Source organism: Lissotriton helveticus, chromosome 1_1 (genome assembly GCF_964261635.1).
Source record: "Lissotriton helveticus chromosome 1_1, aLisHel1.1, whole genome shotgun sequence".
Classification (NCBI taxonomy): domain Eukaryota; kingdom Metazoa; phylum Chordata; class Amphibia; order Caudata; family Salamandridae; genus Lissotriton; species Lissotriton helveticus.
The window spans coordinates 1,401,947,652-1,401,967,839 of NC_136057.1; the positions used below are offsets into that span (position 1 = coordinate 1,401,947,652).

At 43.9% G+C, this 20,188-nt stretch overlaps 2 protein-coding genes across 33 annotated transcripts in view; one reads left to right on the top strand and one right to left on the bottom strand.

Annotated features, from left to right (window-relative positions):
• LYL1 (LYL1 basic helix-loop-helix family member) overlaps positions 1 to 20,188 on the top strand; it is a 266,752-nt gene that overhangs the window by 244,097 nt on the left and 2,467 nt on the right. The window lies entirely within an intron of this gene.
• Positions 1 to 20,188, bottom strand: part of NFIX (nuclear factor I X) — a 5,476,577-nt gene that overhangs the window by 195,383 nt on the left and 5,261,006 nt on the right. The window lies entirely within an intron of this gene.

Below are 20,188 nucleotides of genomic sequence, written 5' to 3' on the forward strand. Positions count from 1 at the left end.
ATTGGCCTCGAAAGATGGCCATGCACATAGATACTGGGCTGTGTGGGGATCAGAAAATGATACCACCACACAGTCGCCGGCTATGGACTTGTGAGTACGGCCGATCCAAGGAACTCTCCGAACCATCAGTACACTACTTCTTTGGTGGTCGGGGAGCTGTTTGTTGGAATTAAGCCAGTGGATGACTTTATTTTTTAGAGAGAGATCATTCTCCTGGGATTGTTGATCCAACTCTGGAACACCGGCTAGAATAATAACGTACGACCCTGCTTCTGGCGGAAGGTCAATAAACCCTCCGCGGAAGTTGTGGCGACTGGCCTGACGTATTGGGTTATGCACCAAGGGTGGCCTAGGGGGGTGGTTGGCTGCTGCCCTGAAGTCAGTGTTCGGCCTGTATGCTGGTTTATGCGGGTGGAAGGGTTTTGGTACTACTGGGCTAGGGGTAGGTACAATAGTATTTGCAATGGTGGTGCGGGGTTTTGGAATGGGTTTGGATGTAAGTAGGGTCGCAGGAATGCTTTGGGCTGGTTGTAAGAGGGATTGAACAGGTTCTGTTTCTTTGGGCTGGGGATTGGGTTCGGTCACACGTGTAAGCTTAGCATCCATTTCCTTAAGGCTCAAGCTGGCCAGAGTGACTATGGTCCTATCCATTTCAAGGAGGTTATTCTCTATACGAGAAAGCCTCAATTCCAGGGGGGAAAGTAGCTGCTTTAACGTACCCCAGACTAATTGGAGGAATTCGCTATCACCCTCCCTGTCGTGCACAGGTCCGCTCACCCGACCCTCCAAAATATTTGTACTGTTCTGCCTAGGAGAGATGATAAGAATATCATCTTCCACCAAACTAGGTATTTCCGGAGTAGCTTCCCCATTAAAAACACTGTGAGTCGGTTTGGGGTTATCATCTTTCACCCCAAGAGAACCCATGGCCCGTCTACTATTAAAAAACTTTAACCTTGCTATTCTAGCTTTTTTCCTAGCGTGTATAGTTCTCGCAAGGCATTTCTTTTTGTAAGTTGCGGCTTTCTTAGCACTACAATGGCTTGCTACTTGAATTGTTTTGGGAGGGGGAAAGGAGCCTGCGATACTAAATAGAGGGGCAGGGCCAATATTTTGTTGCATTGGATTGGGTTGGGAAATGGGAGGGGAATGTAAAAGAATAGTAGGGGGAGCAGGATGCATTACTGCCGTTGTTAACAGAGGCCGTGGAGCGGTGGAACGATCAGGGGTACGGGCAGATGCAATATTCCCCAGGGAGGATTTCTTGGAGCTAGCAATATGCGCTGACAACCTTCGTGCAGCATCAAGTTCTAAGGAGACCTTGTGCTGCATTTTGCTGATTTCCTCGTCAATAGCCAAATTGGTTTTGACTAGGAAATCATCTATGGATCTGTTAGAATTGCTAGCAGCCATGAGGGTTTTGCTCCGGCTACCCCGTGAGCACATGTTACAGAATACAAGTCAATAAATAAGTATACACACAACAATAAAACTGTAAGATGTGCTAAAAAAGACTAGAAACATAAGGGGGGGTGGCCCAGCCCAGCCCTCTTAGTCCTCGAACGGCCCAGTCTTTGCCCTGTCTTCGCCCGAGCTGCGTCCCGCGCTGCGGGAGTACAGAATGTTTAAATAAGGGGCGTAAAGGGCGGGGGGCGGGCCAGCAGGGAGAGCGGACCGGAAGCTCTCCAACGGTCTCGCAGGGACTTCTGGGAAATGAAGTCCCTGCACGCTCGCAGCCCCGCTGGTTCCAGGCGCCCCTTACCGCCTTGCCCTCTGAGTCCTGGTGTGCTTCTTCCGCGATGGTACTCCCACCAGTGACCACCAACGAAGCGGCACCCGCGGAGCGGGTGCGGCGAGGAGTGGGCTGATGGGCTCGTGCGCTGCTGCTGTGACGGTGCGCTGGTGCACTGAAGAGCCTCGTCTGTGTAGCCTGGAGCCGCTGGTTAGAAAATGCAAAGGTATGTGTCACAGTTCAATAGCAGGCGGGTTGTACACTGATGAACATTGTTTGCGATCATTTTTGGTTTATTTATTTTTATTTCCCTTCCCTTGCACCAGGTGCATATCTAACTGGGGTGCAGCCGGTGCAGAGGCACAGGATCCCAAAGCCTTGAGCATCCCATCGACTCCTGATAATTGCTGTAGTTTACTACCTTGATTGCAGTCAAAGGGGTGATTTTCCTTGCTTGCTCCAGGGCCCACTGCATCATTGCCATGCTACTGCCTTGCACTCAACCGTCATCAACCACAACCATCACCCTAATCTTTTTATCTAACCCTAACCCAGATCCAAACTGTGATCTTAACCCTTGGCCTAACGCAATCTAACCATAACTTTCACCCTATCCATAAACCTATCCATCACCCGAGCTTCGCTTTTACAAAAATAAATAAATACGTGTATGGTCAAAGTTTTTCTTAGGAGCCCGATGCCAGTGCTGCCAAATGCCAGAGTTGCCAAATACCAAGGTTACCTTCTCTTGATTCCACCTCGTGTCTTTTAATTCCATGCCTTTTAATTGCACCACCCTAAACTTCCTAAACTTCCTTTCTCTATATGACCGCCTTGCAATCTCATTCTCCCCTTTTCTGCCTTGCTCTCTCTTGCTCTCGGTCAAAGTCTGAGATGAAAAATAAATACCAGCCCCCCAAAAAAGCATTAGCAAAGCCAAAAGGTATCGCCTATGAAAGACATTTGCTGACTTTTTTACTTTGCCGAACAGCATCATCAAAAATGTGACTAAGCCAAAATGGCCAGATTCAGTTTGATGATGTATATGCAGGAATTTGTCACTAGTCATGGACACCTATAGACCGCGGTGGCATTTTTTTTCTTCTTACTTTAATTTACCACTTCAAGGTAGCAGACGCCCATCTAGGATTGTAAATTAAATAATATGTGTGCGAAAGTGTGTTATATAGAAAGAAGCGACCCAAACAAAAAGAAAAAAACCAGACTTAAAAAACAAAACACAGGAGAGTCAAGGTAGCAACAGAGCTGAGGCGTAACAAAACTTGAGGCCCTCCTCCCCTGCAAGTTACTTGCAGCCCCCCAACCCCACGCTCTGGACACATTCAAGTCCCCTGCCTGTGCACAGTGCCGGAGGGAGCCTCCTAGAGTTCGTGGGGCCCCTGCCCCGCGGGGTTTGCAGGGGCTATTGTTACGCGCCACTGCAACAGCAGAGTTGGAGACAACAACTCAGTGCAGGTAGCAACACTGAGAATGGAGGGGAGAAACATAGGAGCTGGTTGGGTAGAACAAAAAAATAAGACAAAAACGAGAGGCAGCTAAAGCAATGTATGAGCTGGTGGAGCAGCATTGAGAGCACCATGGGGGGGGGGGGGCGCACATTGGAAGAGAGCAAGAAAACACACACACTTCCACAGAGTGCTGTAGGAACAGGGAAAAGTAGTTCCCTAAAAGTTTGCAGTAGAAGGATACAATTCATTCAATCAGAAACAGTTTATAAATGACTATGCTCCAGTGAAGGGACGAATGCAAGAAGAGGAAGATAAGCCATTGATTAAGAAGCAAGCAAATTAAAAACACAAGAAAGGCAACGAATCACGAGCTATCGTCTGACCAAAAGCCCACTCCAACTATTAGTGTTGTGCACAATAGATCTTATGACAAAAGACAGCTACGGAAGTATGTCAGTACAACGCGAGCAATTGAGTCACAAGACAGCATGTGGAGGGGGGCGGGGGGGGGGACACAAAAAAAGCAGGTGGAGAGAGAAATGAAACACTAGCCATACCACGAAATACATGATAGAAAATAAAAAAGAGTGTTGTAGTCTTACTCTACTGGATGCATTCCCTCTATGGTGTCTCTCTGCTTTACCTGCTCAGCCTACTATGATGTCATGTAGAATGTTAGGGTGGTTTTGTATGTGGCAAGATCAGTTAGTGAGATGGGCTGAGCAGAGAGGACCTTGCTCCTGGTGGGGCAAATACCTAGGCATATACTTAAGTATTCATATAAGCTAATACTGATGTATTGATTGGACTTACCACCTTTCTATACTTATAAATAAATATACTTAATGGACTAATAGACTATGACTACCATGCATCATTAATTACAATACTGGCGACGACGAGGAGAACCTACGTGATCTACATTGATTGAATCTGAACATATGGAACTGGAGAATCACAGGAAAAAGAAGCTGAAACTCCCAGAAATATAGAAACATAAGAAAAGAAGTAACGCGCAAAGTAGAAGCAAACTGGCTCTCCACATGCCCCACCAGTGACCAAAGACCGGTCGGCCCAACGTAGATGTGCCAGTGATCTTCAAAGCAGACAGGGTAAGCGCAACATCGTTTTATTTGGGAAATATTAACTGCAGCAAATGTTCAACCTTTTGGAATGTACACGCAGCTGCTGATCGTTTAGAGGAAGAGTTAAACTGATGTTTACTGACTTGGAAAAAAAAACACGCAGCAAATTAAAACGGCGCATGAAGTGATTAATTCTAAGTATACAGCAACGCCGTATGACATGAAACACTGTGGAAGCGTAGCACTGTGTGAGCTGAAGCGCTGTGGGAGAGTAGCGCTGTGTGAGCAGAAGCACTGTGAGAGCGTAGCGCTGTGTGAGCTGAAGCGCTGTGGGAGCGTAGCGCTGTGTGAGCTGAAGCGCTGTAGGAGCGTAGCGCTGTGTGAGCTGACTACATTTGCCTCCACAAAGATTTGGATCTACGCTCATTGTCATGTTGTTTTGACTTTCAATGCCGATGGAGACATTTTACACCTTGCAAACGTATACGCGTCAGTGATTGTGGCGTCCTGGCATTGGAATAGACTTTGTATTGTAAAATTGGGCCAGCGTCTCTTTCAAGTTCACCAACTCACCTTCTCTCGAGTCGGTGACGGTTGGTCAGCGGAGCTTCTCCTCCTTCACCTGTTAGAATCCATCTGATGACGTCTTTACGGTTCATCAATGTGTTGGTGATAGGGATTCATGGGTAAAAACGAGACCCATTTCCTATAGAAAGCGACGCTCAACGACGCTAAAGCGACGCTCAACGACGCTATGGCGGCCATTTTGGGACGTTGGGATGAATTCCTTTTGTCATCCTCAGTTCACGACGATTCACATCCAAGCTTGACTAACAGATACATCGCAAGCGCATCTCATTTACGTGAAGGCTAACTCTATTATAGTTGTGGCAAACCTGTTTTACATGCGCAAATCCAGATTTACAAGCGCTAAAGAGGATTTCATGATGATTCTACACTCAACCATGAGAGTAGTTCCCGTGTTGATGATGCTGCTTGTGGCGCAATTCTCTACCTACGCTGGATTTTATCTGCAACATTTGAATTTTAGATAAATGAATAGTGAATTAGACTTCCATGGATTTGATTTTCTGTTTTGCTGACTGGACTTTCGGGTGAGGTATCACTCATCTTCATTGGCCTGGACTTTCGGGTGAGGTATCGCTCATCATAGACTACGGTGACCACGTTTATTGTTTTAGTTTGATATATTCTATTTACCATGTGATTTTAATATCTGGATGGGGTCATGTTGCAGTTATATGTTGTTGTGACGTTAGTAGTAGTGTTGTTGTTTTCGTGGAGGAAGTCGCGAATCTTCCCGTATTCACAACATTCATTTTGTTGACAGCTCAATGGAAAATGAGACATTCTTAATTTGCTGGTCAATTGTAGTTTGTTTTTATTTCCTGGAGTTGTGGATGTTAGGTGTTTGTGCTGTATTTTTGACTTTGGTGGAGTGTCCCTCATCCAGTTGAACATGTGTGTCACAAATTTTAAAGTTTTCCTTAATTTAGCATGTCGTGGGTCTTTTGTATCCACATTTGGTTTTCCTAGGGTTCAGTTTTCCCTATCTGATGTTTGCCATGGACATGGCGATTTTGTTTCCTTTGGGTGTTGCAATCCCCAAAATTTAGAATAACTTGGGATTGTTTCTTTTCCCTTATTTTGTTGTCCTTCGGGTGAAGGAGTGCCAGGATGAGTTACCTTTAGGCTGATATAGCTCGGAGTATGTTTGTTTGAGTTGTTGTTTTTTTCCATTTATAATTAGCATGGCATGATTGTTTTGTTTTAGGGTAACCCGTGTCACGTTTGCCATGAGTTTTAGTACCCAAAATTTAACAGTTTGTGTTTTACTGTTACCTTTCTATGGGTGTTGGACCTGTCATGTGGCGTTTTTTTTTACAACATGTGGTGTGTTACCTTTTAGAAACGCCGTTGTTTTTAGTTTTTGATTGTATCTTTTGTCTAGCATTTATTGTTTTTCCTTATCTTATCTGAGAACAGGGTGTTCTATTTGTTTAAGTAGTACATCCTCCTTTCTGTCTTGTGCATTTTGCCATCTCAATGCAATGTTGAGTAAGGGGGAAGGATGAGTGTATGTGCGTTATCAAAGGAGAAGGATGAGTTGTATGGTATATTTTAATTCATGCATTTTTCCTCTCTTTTGTTGTTCCGCTACACTATTTTGTTCCACTATATTATTACCTTACGTTTGACTATAATTACTTCTTTTGCTTCACATGTGTCCTACAGTTTCACATTCTCTCTCTCTTTGATTTCCATTATTATAATGGGGGAGATGTGTTGTAGTCTTACTCTACTGGATGCATTCCCTCTATGGTGTCTCTCTGCTTTACCTGCTCAGCCTACTATGATGTCATGTAGAATGTTAGGGTGGTTTTGTATGTGGCAAGATCAGTTAGTGAGATGGGCTGAGCAGAGAGGACCTTGCTCCTGGTGGGGCAAATACCTAGGCATATACTTAAGTATTCATATAAGCTAATACTGATGTATTGATTGGACTTACCACCTTTCTATACTTATAAATAAATATACTTAATGGACTAATAGACTATGACTACCATGCATCATTGATTACAATAAAGAGTTTCCCCAAGTATGCAATGGAGGAACCAACTGATCCAGTCAGAACAATGTAAGACTGAAATGCCCTTTTGCACACAGAAGAATAAGGAGGAAAGTCGTAAAATAAAGAGCAGAGAACTCAAAAAGACAACGGTGCCAGCCACTGGAATTATGTGGCAGGGGAGGGCCAAATTATGCAGCACCGCTGACTAAATTATAGGCCAAGAATAGGCAAATTATGTGGCATATTGCGGCACATGTTATATTTGCTTCATTACTTTGTCATTTGTACACAGATGAACAATACTGTGTTTTGCTTTATCTTAGTTGCCATCCATCTCCTAAGTCCTGGGGTAAGCCTTCTCTGCCTGCTGTTGGTACATTACTGCGAGTCAAGTGTGCAAAGGTAGTAACTCTATTATTGATTTAGAATGAAAAAGAATCTTAGGCCTCACAAACGCCTTATTCCTTTAGTCTCCTATCTGTAAACATTAGAGGTGCTTAGAAACAGGCTTAGCTAAGGTCACAAGTGCTATAAAAACTCTTTGACAAAGACCCCCCCCCCCTCACACTTTGTTGAGACTTGCACTATAAGTGTTGCTGGTAAAAGGAACACATTGGTTGGTTCTTCAAATTGTAGTTTGTAATGTCCATGCACGCACTTCCTTTATTGTTTTTGCTTATATCACAGTGTATTTTCACATCCTTATGAAAAGTCTTCTGGATGTGTCCCTGCGCTGTTTTCAGAGAGTTCTAATAATGTCTGTTATAATGTTTTGTTGAGATGTGAATTGCAGATGTTGATACAGTGATTTGTATATGTGCTTTATTTATCAAGACTGGTTGTTTCGTGCACTTGCGTGTTAACAATTAATACAGAAGAAAAAGCTGAAAAGCACTCGCCAGAAATTTGAGACAATTCTAGTTAAATTACAGTACACTGCTTCCACCATGTCCTGAGCAGAAACAATGTAGTTGAAAAGAAGTGTACAAACCGGGACTTATGTGCGAATGGAATTTTGCAAATCGCATGCGCCAGAGGCAGTGGAACAATTTTCAGATTGGGAGTGCTATCATTAAAGCTACATCACTGATGTTATATCAAAATCCATGCGTCACACAAAGAAGAAGTGTACCAAATTAATTCAGCAGGAGACAGTAACATTATAGTAAGTAGCTGGGGGTAAATGATGGAGTACAGGGTCGCAAATATTTTACTAAAGCAAGGCGTGGCAATGCACTGTCATTTACAAACAAGACATTTTCCACAGACATGACTGCGAAATGTGCACAGACATCCAGTTTTACAGATACAACTATGCAACGCACAAACGTTAATAATCTGTGGAAATGAGGTCTAAAACAAATAAAGCCAGCGAACAGGGCGTAAGCAAATGTGAGCTGCTAAACACAAAGCCAATGGTAAGGAATGGGTGAAATGCATTCTTAGGTAAGCTTTCAGCATGTCCCCAAAACGTCGTTGCAACTTGACAGCTGTGCTATCCCGTAGACGTCAACCTAAAAAGGAATTATTATAGTTTTACTGTAACATGACTCCATGCCATTGCATTCTGGGAGTTGCAGTTTTCAGCACAACTAAGCTAAAAATAGCAATGCATCACATTACATTTTGCTGTATAGAAAAAATATAGGATTGGATACATGTTATTTTGGTATCAATATTTTATGGAATTTTCTTTCTATAGCATTTTGCAAATGTTTCCTTTGGTTTTAGGATGGTACAGCACAAGACTGCAATTTTTACTGCTGAAGGCCAGACACAAAGCGTACTCAGCAGGTTTTTTAACACCCTCCTGCCAGTTTCCTGGACTGCTGTAATGCTGTTGTGCTGTAATAAATTCGGAAACCCAACACTACTTAGTCAGTGTAGGTAGGCTGGTATGGGTAGGGCTTTAGCGAGTACTGGTTGCTGTCAGATACTCTTTGGCCTAGCTGCCTACTCTTAGTTTTAGATGCACATGTGCTGAAGACACACATCACTGCTCCACAAGATTTGCCCAGAGTGCCATTTAGAAAACATTCCCTCCACCACAATAGGACTGTGATCCTCAGGTGTACAAAACAACTTATAACTATATTGCTTTCACTGTCACATTGCCATAATTTTCCGGTGCCATGTTAAAACAAATTAAGATGAAAAAAGAAAAGGCTATTTTTTACCAAAGTAGAAGGTCACAATGTCATTGAAACTGAAAAAGGACTAGAAGCAATATGTATGTAGCCTTTTTGTAGTCACAAAGGGGCATATTCGTAGAATTCACAGATTTGGGACGTTTGCAACCACAAAAAGACCAGTTCTTAAGTACAAAACTAAAATGCAATTCGGTAAAACGTTACAGAATCGCAATTTAAGTTTGCAACCAAGCACCAGCTCGGTATTTGGAAGGTGCGTGCTTCGGGCGTCCCTTGAAATTACTGATTCGGTATAGGATGTATTAATGTTTAGCGATGAAATCCAGTCACAAAACATTAATATTTTAACTCTTCCTCAAAAAAGGTGATAAGCTATTTGCAAACTGGAAGGGGTCCCAAAGGATCCCATTCCCATTTGTAAATGTTGACAACAAATGTTTTTAAGAGCAGACAGAGTTCCCACGGACCATTGCCTACTCTTAAAAAATTTTACTTAAACTTTTCATGTTCTTATTTTTAAACATATCCCGTTTTCCTTTAAGGAAAATGGGTTGCGTTTAAGAAAAAAAGCTTTATTTAAAAGCAATCACAGACATGGTGAATTGCTGACCTCAGCAGGGCACCATCCCTGTGATTGCAGCGATTCATAGTGGGTCGCAATTTGCCACCTATCTCATTAATATTTATGAGGAAGGTAGAATTGCAACCCACTAAGAATCAGGTTTTTGCAAACCGACTTATTAGTACATAGATCAGTTAAGAAAAACAGAATGGATTTGATAAAAGTCAGGGCACAATTTGCGCCCACTTTTACCATATCCATTCTTCGTACATTCGGCCTGAAATGATTAGTGAACCTGCCAAGCTACGGGCAGATATTTCAAATAGTTATTCAAGCAACTTTACAGAGTCCTTAAACACGATTCTGTCTCCTAGACATTGAGGGACTTATTTACAAGCCCCTTGTGCCGCCAATGCGTCACTTGTAACATGGGAAAAAGTGGAGTACGGGCGGCACAAGGGGGATTGTGCATCTCACCCTGCGACTGAGCCGATCATCATTGCATCACCTTCTCATATGCTAAAAATACACCCATCCTCAAACGCCATCCTGTGAAAACAAAACATTGGATCAGAAACACCCTCAATCTCAATCCAGACATCATATCCATCACTAGCTTCAACCTCTTATCTCCTCCCACTGATATGGTTGACGCTCAAGACCTCACTAAGCACTATTTTAGCTTTATTTCTGACACCATGGACTCCATTGCTCCCCAAACAATTAAAGAGAGCCCCGATAAGAAGAAGTAATCCCTGGTTAAACTGTAGCTTTAATGAGGGACGCTGCGCCCTCAGACTCGCAGAAAGAGCGCAGATACTGACTACATCTCTGTTGAACCATAAACGTTTGCGTGAAAAAAGAAGGAACTACAATAGGTGCATCAGAAGCGCCAGATCATTATATTTCTGTCAGCAATTGGACACAGCCATCAACTGTCCAAAAAACCTCTTTTGAATTGATTAAACAACAAACTAATGGAAAACGCAATTCCTCCACGCCTGACACTACAACTCTACCTAATTGTCAAACATTTTCCTCCTTCTTTTTTGAGAAAAGTAAGTCAACTAACAATGATCTCCGCATTGCTGTGAATTGCTTACCGACTGAAACCCCACCACAATGCACCTCCATCTCACAATAAGTTTGTTCTGGCAACCTTCTCTTTAAACCTAGAAACAATGCCTTGTGGTCCATCTTTCAGACATTTGATGACTCTGACATCTAAAAACTACTGTCTTCCACTAAACTTTCCAACCATTTCAATGACCCTCTCCCCTTCAAATTCCTCAAGGAAACTTCACACCTTCTCATACCCCTATGGACCAGAATTATCAACATCTGTCTAATACAAGACAGCATGCCTGACTGTCTAAAAAGTGGACAAGTCACACCTATAATCTCCATTTCAAGCATCCCAACCTTTACCAAACTCTTGGAAAAAATGTGTTCATCAACAACTCTGCAATCACATTGACCAGCACCAACTCCTCGATCACTGCCAATCTGGTTTCAGACCAGGTCACAACACTGAAACTGCCAAGGACCATATTGTCGATGACACTTTATGCTTACTTGATTCTAATGAATCCTGTCTCTTAATCCTTCTTGACCCATCAGCAGCATTTGGCACGGTCAAACATGAAACTCTCCTGAACCTCTTAGAACTTAGGATGGGTCTCTCTGGTACTGTCTTAAAATGGTTCTGCTTATTCCTGCAAAACAGATCTCAACGAGTCCTAAACAATCATGGCATACGATCAGACTCCGGCCACCATTGGTGTTCCCCAAGGTTTTTCACGTTCCCCCACCCTGTTTAATCTTTACATGGAAAACCCCTGACTGAAATCCTCAAACTCTCCATCTCCTACCATATGTATGCTGATTATACGCAATTGTACATGAAGATTGCCTCCCCGGAAGACATCAGCACCCTCAAAAACATCTTGATCAAAACTCATCACTAGTTAACTCTTAACCACTTCAAACTTAACGCCCTCAAAATCGAATTCCTATTAATCTCGCCACCCAACTCAACCTCTAATATCAAGGACTGGCTTCCGCTACTCACCGCCTTGAACTGTACCTCACATATCGTTGATTCCGCAAAATCCCTAGGAATAACACTAGACAACAACCTCTCCATGTTGAATCACATCAGCGTGACAACCTGAGGGGCCAATTACCATCTACGTGCTTTAAGAAAACTAAAGCCTTTCCTGCCCAGGGCACTTCTCAAAATGGTGGTTCAGCCACTCATGATTCCCAAACTTGACTTTGGGAATGCTACCCTAGTTGGCCTACCAAAAATAAAACTAGTACCACTGAAGGCTTACCCTCAGTAGCGTGGCTGCACAGCTCATCACAGGCATGATGAAAAATGATCACATCACCCCGGCCCTCCATTCTCTGAACTGGCTACCTTTAGAATCTAGGATCCACCTAAAAATAGCATGCATGATGTACAAAGCCATCCACCACAACATCCTTGATACCTGGCTCAGATACTGGTTCTACCTGAAAGAAACAGAGATTCTCGTAGTAAAAACTCTCTACCACTGAAACCTAAAACATTTCACAAAAAGAAAACTTATAAGAGAACTTTCTCTGGAATTACCCCAAAAATGTCGAACTCTCTTGCCCTATACAACAGGACCATCCCTACATTCATGCTTTTAAAAAACAAAGTAAAAAATGAGACGACTGAATAATCTCCTTCTTATCTGATGCGACTATTCATACCAATTTGAATTCAATGTTGGTGTTTTCACTGTCGCTTTGTATTTTCTATTCATGCTATATGTTTATCCCCTTTGTTTAGCGTTCAGGCTCCACCCTATGACTGTATATTTTGCTCCTTGCTTAATCAATTCTATTTGTTATGTTGTACAGGGCTCTGACACTTAATTTTGGTCTTGTTCACGCTCTATAAAACGTCACAAATATATAAATAAAATAAATGAAAGGTGGGTGGGCAGAAAGCAAATGAGGCTAAGCATACTAACTCCTGAAGAGTGAGGAGAAATCCCCGCACATGACTCAAAGAACTCAGTGGTCCATGTAAATGCAATAGCAACCTAAGTAAACCTCCTTGTTACTAGGCATCTGCACTCCCATGATAATGCACTAAATTGACCTATCATGTGAGGCCAGGTAGGAGGAAGATTGTGGCACTCTTGATCTTGCTACCCCTCAAGGCACGACTCCCTCTGCTATCCACAGGAAGGCAACGACTCTTGTTGAACAGTTCAGGAAGAATAGCATTGCTTCTTAGGCCAGAAACTTGTAATTCTTGTAAAGCTTTTGAATCTTTAATGCTGCTGGCAGGACATTTGTGCATTAGAATACAAGCCACAAGTACAGGCAGTGAGGTGCCTTGAGGCAAATCCTTCTAAGGTTAAGTCGAAGACCAAATAAGGCACTTTATCAAACAAGTTTAAACCATCAAAGGCTGTACCCAGCAGATTTGCCAGGACATCTCCAGGGAGACCAGTGGAGCATAATTAAGCATGTCTTTGAAGAGCCACAGAACTAACTCATAGACCTAGCCACTGAATCCACTACGTCACGACAGGACCTAAGAAGTTATTTGAGGAAACCCAAATGCAACATAAACTATTTCAGCAAACTGCCCTTTCACATGATCCATTTTCAGGGAATAACAATCTGGCCCATATGCCAAAGAGCATATGAAGAACATGCCAATAGATATGTGATTTTTGTTGTTGTGTTTTTTATAGTTTTATATAGCGTGAACTAGAGCCAGAGATATCAGGTCTCAGAGTGCTTTACATGAGCACCAGCTTTGTTACAGATGGACACATTCATTTTTTGTTAGGCATGGGGAGATTAAGTGATTTGCCCAGAATCACAGGATGTCGAGCATCGTTGCCGAGACTTGAACCCGGTTCGCCAGCTTCGAGGTCGACTGCTCTAGCCGTAAGGCTACATCCCCTCCCTTATTGCCTGAATGAAGCCAGCTCCTTAAGGATAGCAATTTCTTTTCTACCATCTTGACCCACTAAGACTATTTCAGATGAAGAAAATTTAAATTGGAATAAAAGATAACGAAGTATCAGACTTTCAAGAAATGGATGAGAGAATTGAAAATGTGGTTGTATGGAGCTGGGCGATGATGATGAGCAATTTGGCAGTGAGTGGACTGGCCAGAGGCTGACTAAACACCGTCCCACATAATAGGGTCCAAGAGGGCCAGATTAGAAGGCAATAATGGTTCTGAAGTGGAGGGACCAGGCTGGAGGATTTCAGTCAATGTGTTCACTGGAACCTCTCAGCCACCTTCCACAGGATTGTCTTAAGAAAAAAGAATGTCCTCCAAATGGACTTCTGAGAGGCAATCAGGGACAGCCTCAGTAGAAGTGCTGAAGTCATTAGACTCCAGGAGACCCACACGGGTACCCTCATTCGAGTCCGAATAAGAGTGAAGTGTGTCTGTCTCACAACGGACCCTCTGAACAAGATAGCCATTAACTGAAACCTGAACAAAGCCAGCATGAAGTCCAAGGCTTGAATTCCCCATGCAATCCACCATAATTAAACTGCTGGATCCATAGAAAATGGCAAAAATTGATCTAGAAGCAGTTCCGTGAATGATGTCGGTAGAAGCGCAAATACCAAAACAGTCAGCATGGCTTTTAGTGGCAAAAAGGGGTCTGCTGTGGTCTGGATAGCGTTAGCAGCATCAACGGGATTGACTGGAAATGGGGCAGGGGCTGACAGTGGACATGGCTGAAGGATTCTAGTCGCCATGGGGCCCGATAATGCACCAAATGGAGATGAAGACCAGCACATAGCAAGTACAGCTAGGTGAAAGCCACCACTTGAGCAGGGCCAGGACCAAAAAAAGCCAGGATTCCATCTCGCAGCCTTGGACATGGAATGAGAATGGAGTATGGCAGCGATGACGGCTCATGTCTTTCAGAACAGGATACAAATTTGAATATGATGTCATGGCTAGATTCTGGGAAACACGCTCATTACCATAATACTTGATACAGGAGAACTTTCTTGTGAACAAAGCATTTACTATGTGTATGTCTTGAGAACATGTTCTAAAGGGGTGACAGCTCTGTTGCTCATCACAGCCTTGCTGCATGAAAGAAATTTCCACCCAGTCCTTGACAGTCATTGAATGCAGGAAGCCACATCTGTAAGCAGATCTGGAGGAAGGAGCAGAATCCAAACTCCAAGGGCAGAAATCATGTGGGTCCATACAGAATGCCTGACCTTTTTGTAGGATGCACTTCAAAATGAAAAAAGTTACTTACCTTAAATAACAAGCTTTCTGGTGGATATTTTATTTACTTGCAGAGTCCCTTCCTTTTGAATATCCTAGGCGTCAGACTGGATCTGTAAACTTGTCAATAGCTCTCCACGCTGATAGCAGGAACTGGCTTCATCTCAATGCTGAACATGACACCACAATGGCATTAGATGAGGGAGGCCATAAAGACCCCCCACTGACACCCTGACATCACTTTCTCATCCATGTTTTACATGCCTTCAAGGAGAACGGATGAAATTGACATCTTATCAGCAAGGTGCAGTGCAAAATCTACGCTTGGAACTTTATATAATGATGCTAGTAATAAAGCAGTCTTCAAGATGGGGAGGTGGGCTTGGTCAACAAGACATTTGCAGGTAGACAGGGTATCCACCAGAAAGATTGTTACAGAGGTAAGTAACTTTTTCTTCAGATGGATATTCTATATCTGCTGATTACTCACCTTTTGAATGGATTCTTCAAGGAGTTAGGGTTTAAAGGAGTAGTTAAACTAACAATTTGTGAAAAAATGAGCATGCAAAATATCCTTTTCTCCTGACCTCCGATTCCAAACAGTAATATTTTGCAAGGGCTTGAAGAGAAGCCCATGAACCTGCTTTGCAGTTCTCTGCCACACGGCCTGCTTTGCAAATCTCTGCCACAGGGGCTCCCTTTCCCAAGCTGAAGTTGAAGACTTTGCTCTGGTGGAAAGAGCTCTGATGCCCTCTGGTGGTTTTTTCTTGCCAAGGCAAACCATATCTTGATGCACAAGGTTTTTTTTCCACATGGACAACATCCTCCTTTGAATAGCTTTGCTTGCCTGTGTAGCCCATGAAAAGTTGATCATCGAGACACAAATCTTTAATATGCTTAGTATAAAAACTGTTCTTCCTCTTAGGGTTCAGCCTGCTGTGCCTCTCCCCCTCCTTATTGGGACGGGCAGGAAGGAGTTAGGTAAAGATATGGACTTCACAAATTGAAAGGGTGTGATCACCTTTTGCAGGAAGGCAGCTTCGGTTCTAAGGACAAGATTTTTGAGAAAAAAGGCCCTAAAAAGAACTTGACGCTCAGCACTTGCAACTAACTGATATGTCTAGCCAACATAATGGCAATCAGAAAAAACTTTTAAAAGTAAGCAAATATTTTGGCAACTCTGTAAGGTTTCAAAGGGTGAAAACAATGAAAATGTAAGAACCAGATTAAGATTTCATTAAGGTATAATGAATGGGGAAGTGTGATACATGTTGATAAGACTCTTTAGAACCTCATAATCATATAGGGCTTGAATTGGGAAGTCTGGTCTTAATGATACAGAAAGGCCAAAAATGTGGATAAGTAACCCTTTACCATACCCACTGCACAACTCTGCTGATTCAACAACAGGGCGAAACATAAGACACATGATAAGCGGGCTTTGGGAGAGTCTACAGAACTGTCTAAACACCACTTGACAAACCTACTCCATCTCTCAGAGGACATCGTTTTGGTGGAAAGTCTGCACGCACTTAAAATAACAGCCGCCACTTCAGGAGGTAGATGAAAAGCATTCAGGTGCCCACACTCAATCTCCAGCCGTAATGGTGGAGGCTCTGGAGGTTGGGATGCAGCACCTGCCCCACCAATTGAGAGAGGTGATTTACCCTGTGAAGGAGAAGGCACGGTGGCCACACAGAATGGTTCCCCAGGTCCATATACTATTCCATTCTCCATCACCCAAGGAATCAAGGGCATGGGAGGAAACGTGTAGTGAAGTGAATAGCTTCACTTTTACTAAACCATGTCCCAGAGGCTCCCTGCAACGGTTACTGCAGGGCACAGAACTGACTCCAATTGGCATTGTTATGAATGGCAAATAAGTTCACCTGGGGTCCACTTCGCCGTAGAGTCGCCACTCGTGGTCGTCAAGGTGAAGCTGACTCTGGCTATCGAATCTGACGTTCAGAGCTCCAAGCAGATGGTTGGCAACCAACCAGATCTGGTGGTTCTGCCCCCAAGACAAGAGAAGTATTATTTCTCGGCAGAGAAGATGAAGATGCTATCCCACTGCTCCCTGCTTACTGACATACCACATTGCAGTTGTGTTGTCAGTCAAGATATGAAAGCACTGGCCACAAAGGGAGGGCAGGAGGCCCTTGAGCACCAGATTAATTGCTCACAACTCCAACAGAATGAGAAGTAACATCTACTCCTCTGGTAACCAAAGACCTCCGATCTCCAGTTCCTCCAGACGCACTCCCATCCCTAGAGTGGAAGTGTCTGTAATCACTGTGTCACTCCTGGTGGAGGCTGGAAGAACAGCCCTTGAAGTAGGTTCTCATCTACACTCCATAACATCAAATCCTTTGTAGCAACCTCTGAGATCAATATGGAGTGTGAAAGATCTCTGCTGTGCTGAAACCAGTGCCTGCGGAGACACCACTAGACAGCCCTTGTGTGTCAGCGTACATGAGTGACCAGGACAATACAGTAAGCCAGCACATTTAGCAGGTGATAAGACCAATTGAACTGAAACGTGTGTTCCATTCTAAAACATCAGAATCATAGCTTAAATATCCTTTATTGTCTAAGGAGGGAAAAAGGCTCGACTCGATGTAGTGTCCAGTACAGCCCCTAGGAACAGAATGTGCTGGGAGGACTCCAAGTGAAACTTGGCCATTATGATGGAAAAGTCCAGGTAGTACAGCAATGATGCTGTCAGTTGCAGTTAGTGCAATACCATCTCTGGAGACAGCCTCAAGTACAGAAACATTAGGATTCCTGATCTTTTGAGATGTGCGGTGACTCCAGCCATCACCTTCGGGAAGACTTGTAAAACAGAAGTTGAGCCAAATGGTCAGACCACAAACTGGTAATGTATGGATCCCTCTCTGAGGCATAGGTACTTCCTGTGCAAACATAGAATCGGTATGTGAAAATAAGCATCTTGCAGATCTACAGACACCATTCAATGTTCCGCTGCCAGCGATAGCAATACCTGAGCCAGAGACAGCATCTTGAACTTTTCCCTGTGCAGGAGCCAGTTCAAGACCCTTTGTTCTAGAATCGAATGAAAACTGCCATCCTTCTTCAGGACCAGTAAGTACAAGGAGAAGAACCACTGTCCCCATTCCTTCTCTGGCACCAATTCCACTACCCCTTTCTGGAGTAAGTTCTCTGCCTCCACTGAAGAATGCATAGTCAGTCTGCAGAAGGGAGCGAAGATGAGGGGGGAATGGATGGAGGAGTCTGTTGGAAGGTCAGAGCATACCGTCTTTGCATGATCTGCAAGATGCATTGATATGAAGTTATGGCCTTCCAGGCTTGTGGAAAAAAAGGACACCAGCCCTCCAACAGGTACCATGTGTTCCAACAAAAGGGAACTAGGGCTGCTGCCCTGCAGTGGCCAGGGAGGAAAAAGAGAGGGAGGGAGGCAAAGGTAAGACTCAGCCTTTAACAGTGCTATAACTCCAGTACTTCGTAAACAAGGAGCTCACTTGCTGCTGGTGCTGGCTTTGCTGTTTGCCACACAAAGGAGAAATCTCTATCGAACACCTGAAGTTTACAAATCTGTCTATAATCTTGCTGGTAGGTTTGGAGTCCTGGAGACGTAGTAGGGACACTGCTGTCCTTAAATATCTCAAGGGCAGAATCTGCCTTTTATCCGAAAAGCGAAGAGCAATGAAACAGGAGGTCCGACAGGGTTGCTTGTACTTTGTTGGAGAAACCTGAGTGCCAAACATGACTCCTTAAATCCAGTGAGACTCCCATTGCATATGCTACAGTTTCAGCCAATTCAAAGCCTGATTGGCCCACCTGTCTGGCCATGGCCTGACCATCCCACACAAGTTTTGTAAAATGTTCCAGCAAGTGTTCTGGGAGATTTGGAATAACCATTTGGGCCATGTCCCACAGGGCATGATAGTAACAAACCATTATACAGGTGGCATTAAAGGACTTCAGGGCCATACTCCGTGCTCAGAAAGATGTGTACTTGTCCAAAGGAGAAGTAGGGAAAGCTCCAGGAGATAACTTAGAGAAACAGGATACTTGCACCACTATGCTCACTTAGGAAGGATGAACTGACCTGGGGCGTAGTGGAGGGACCCGCATCCCCCAGGGTGACCAGGGGAAGGCGGGGGGGGGTTCCCAGGTTCCCTTGTTTTGGAGAGGGCCCCTCTCTCCTAAGACAGCATTGGGCCTGGAGGAACCGCAGGTGCCACTACCGCTTGGGGCACAGGGGCCACTTCTGGCTCCGACTAGGAGCCCTGAGGCATAGAGTATCATCTTGGTGCCTTACCTTTGAAAGGTGTGCGCTGCTCAGAGTAGTGTGGTCACATCTTTTTGTGTCTGTGTGGAAGGACTGCAATATCGACTCCAGTGACTTTGTCCTTGGGCGAGACTTCCTCCTTAGCCTTCGATCATCCGGGACCGGATCACAAAAACTATGGCCTGCCTTTATTTGCTGGCTTTGTGGTGCATGCTACTGCATGACTCACAGAACCTTGAGTTGTGTACTTCACTATCCCTTCAGGGTTTGAAGCCTGATTTCTTGGGGGCAGCAGCACTACACTTCACTGAATATTTGATGGGAAATCATCAAATCGTCAGAAAAGCTAAGGTTAAAGTTTGGGGAGAGCAGGATGTAGAACTGTGCCAATGGCATGTAATAAAGGGGACTGACGTCAGGGCACCAGTGGGGGGCTTTATGGTTCTAGTCACTTCCAACGTCATTTCCAATGCTGAGATGAAGCCAATGCCCAGCCCGGCGTGGAGAAGTATTAAAGGTTTCTGAATCCTGTCTGACTCGTGCGATATAGAAAAGGTGAGTCATCTACAGGTAGAAGTATCCATCAAAAAATGTTTTAAGTGAAATTCCATATCTGGTTGAAGGATGCAGAAAAAAAGGCACTGGTGTTGGAGTACGGGTGGTCGGGCATAAATCTCTGTGACCTCACATCCAGGGTGGTGCTGGAGCCGAGCTGGATCTATGGCGCCATCTGCGATTGCAGAAAAGCAATATATACTTTTCATGATCCGGTCTGGCTCCTGTGGAGATTCATGAGGTATGGAATCTGCCAGTATATGTATACATCAGAAAGAAGAACAGCGGGTAGAGGAAAGACATAAGTCCACAGTAGGGTGTCTTTGTCAGATCACGTTACCCTATCAGAGATTTATTTTCAGTGCATGTCCTAACGGTGCCCTGTACTGCCACTTTCTGTAAGATTATGAGCTTAACATCACCAACCACGTTGTCACCGCTGATAAAACTGACAGAGATCTACATTGGAACAATTGCGTTTGGAGACTCCATTTGATCCTCTGTGGTTCAAC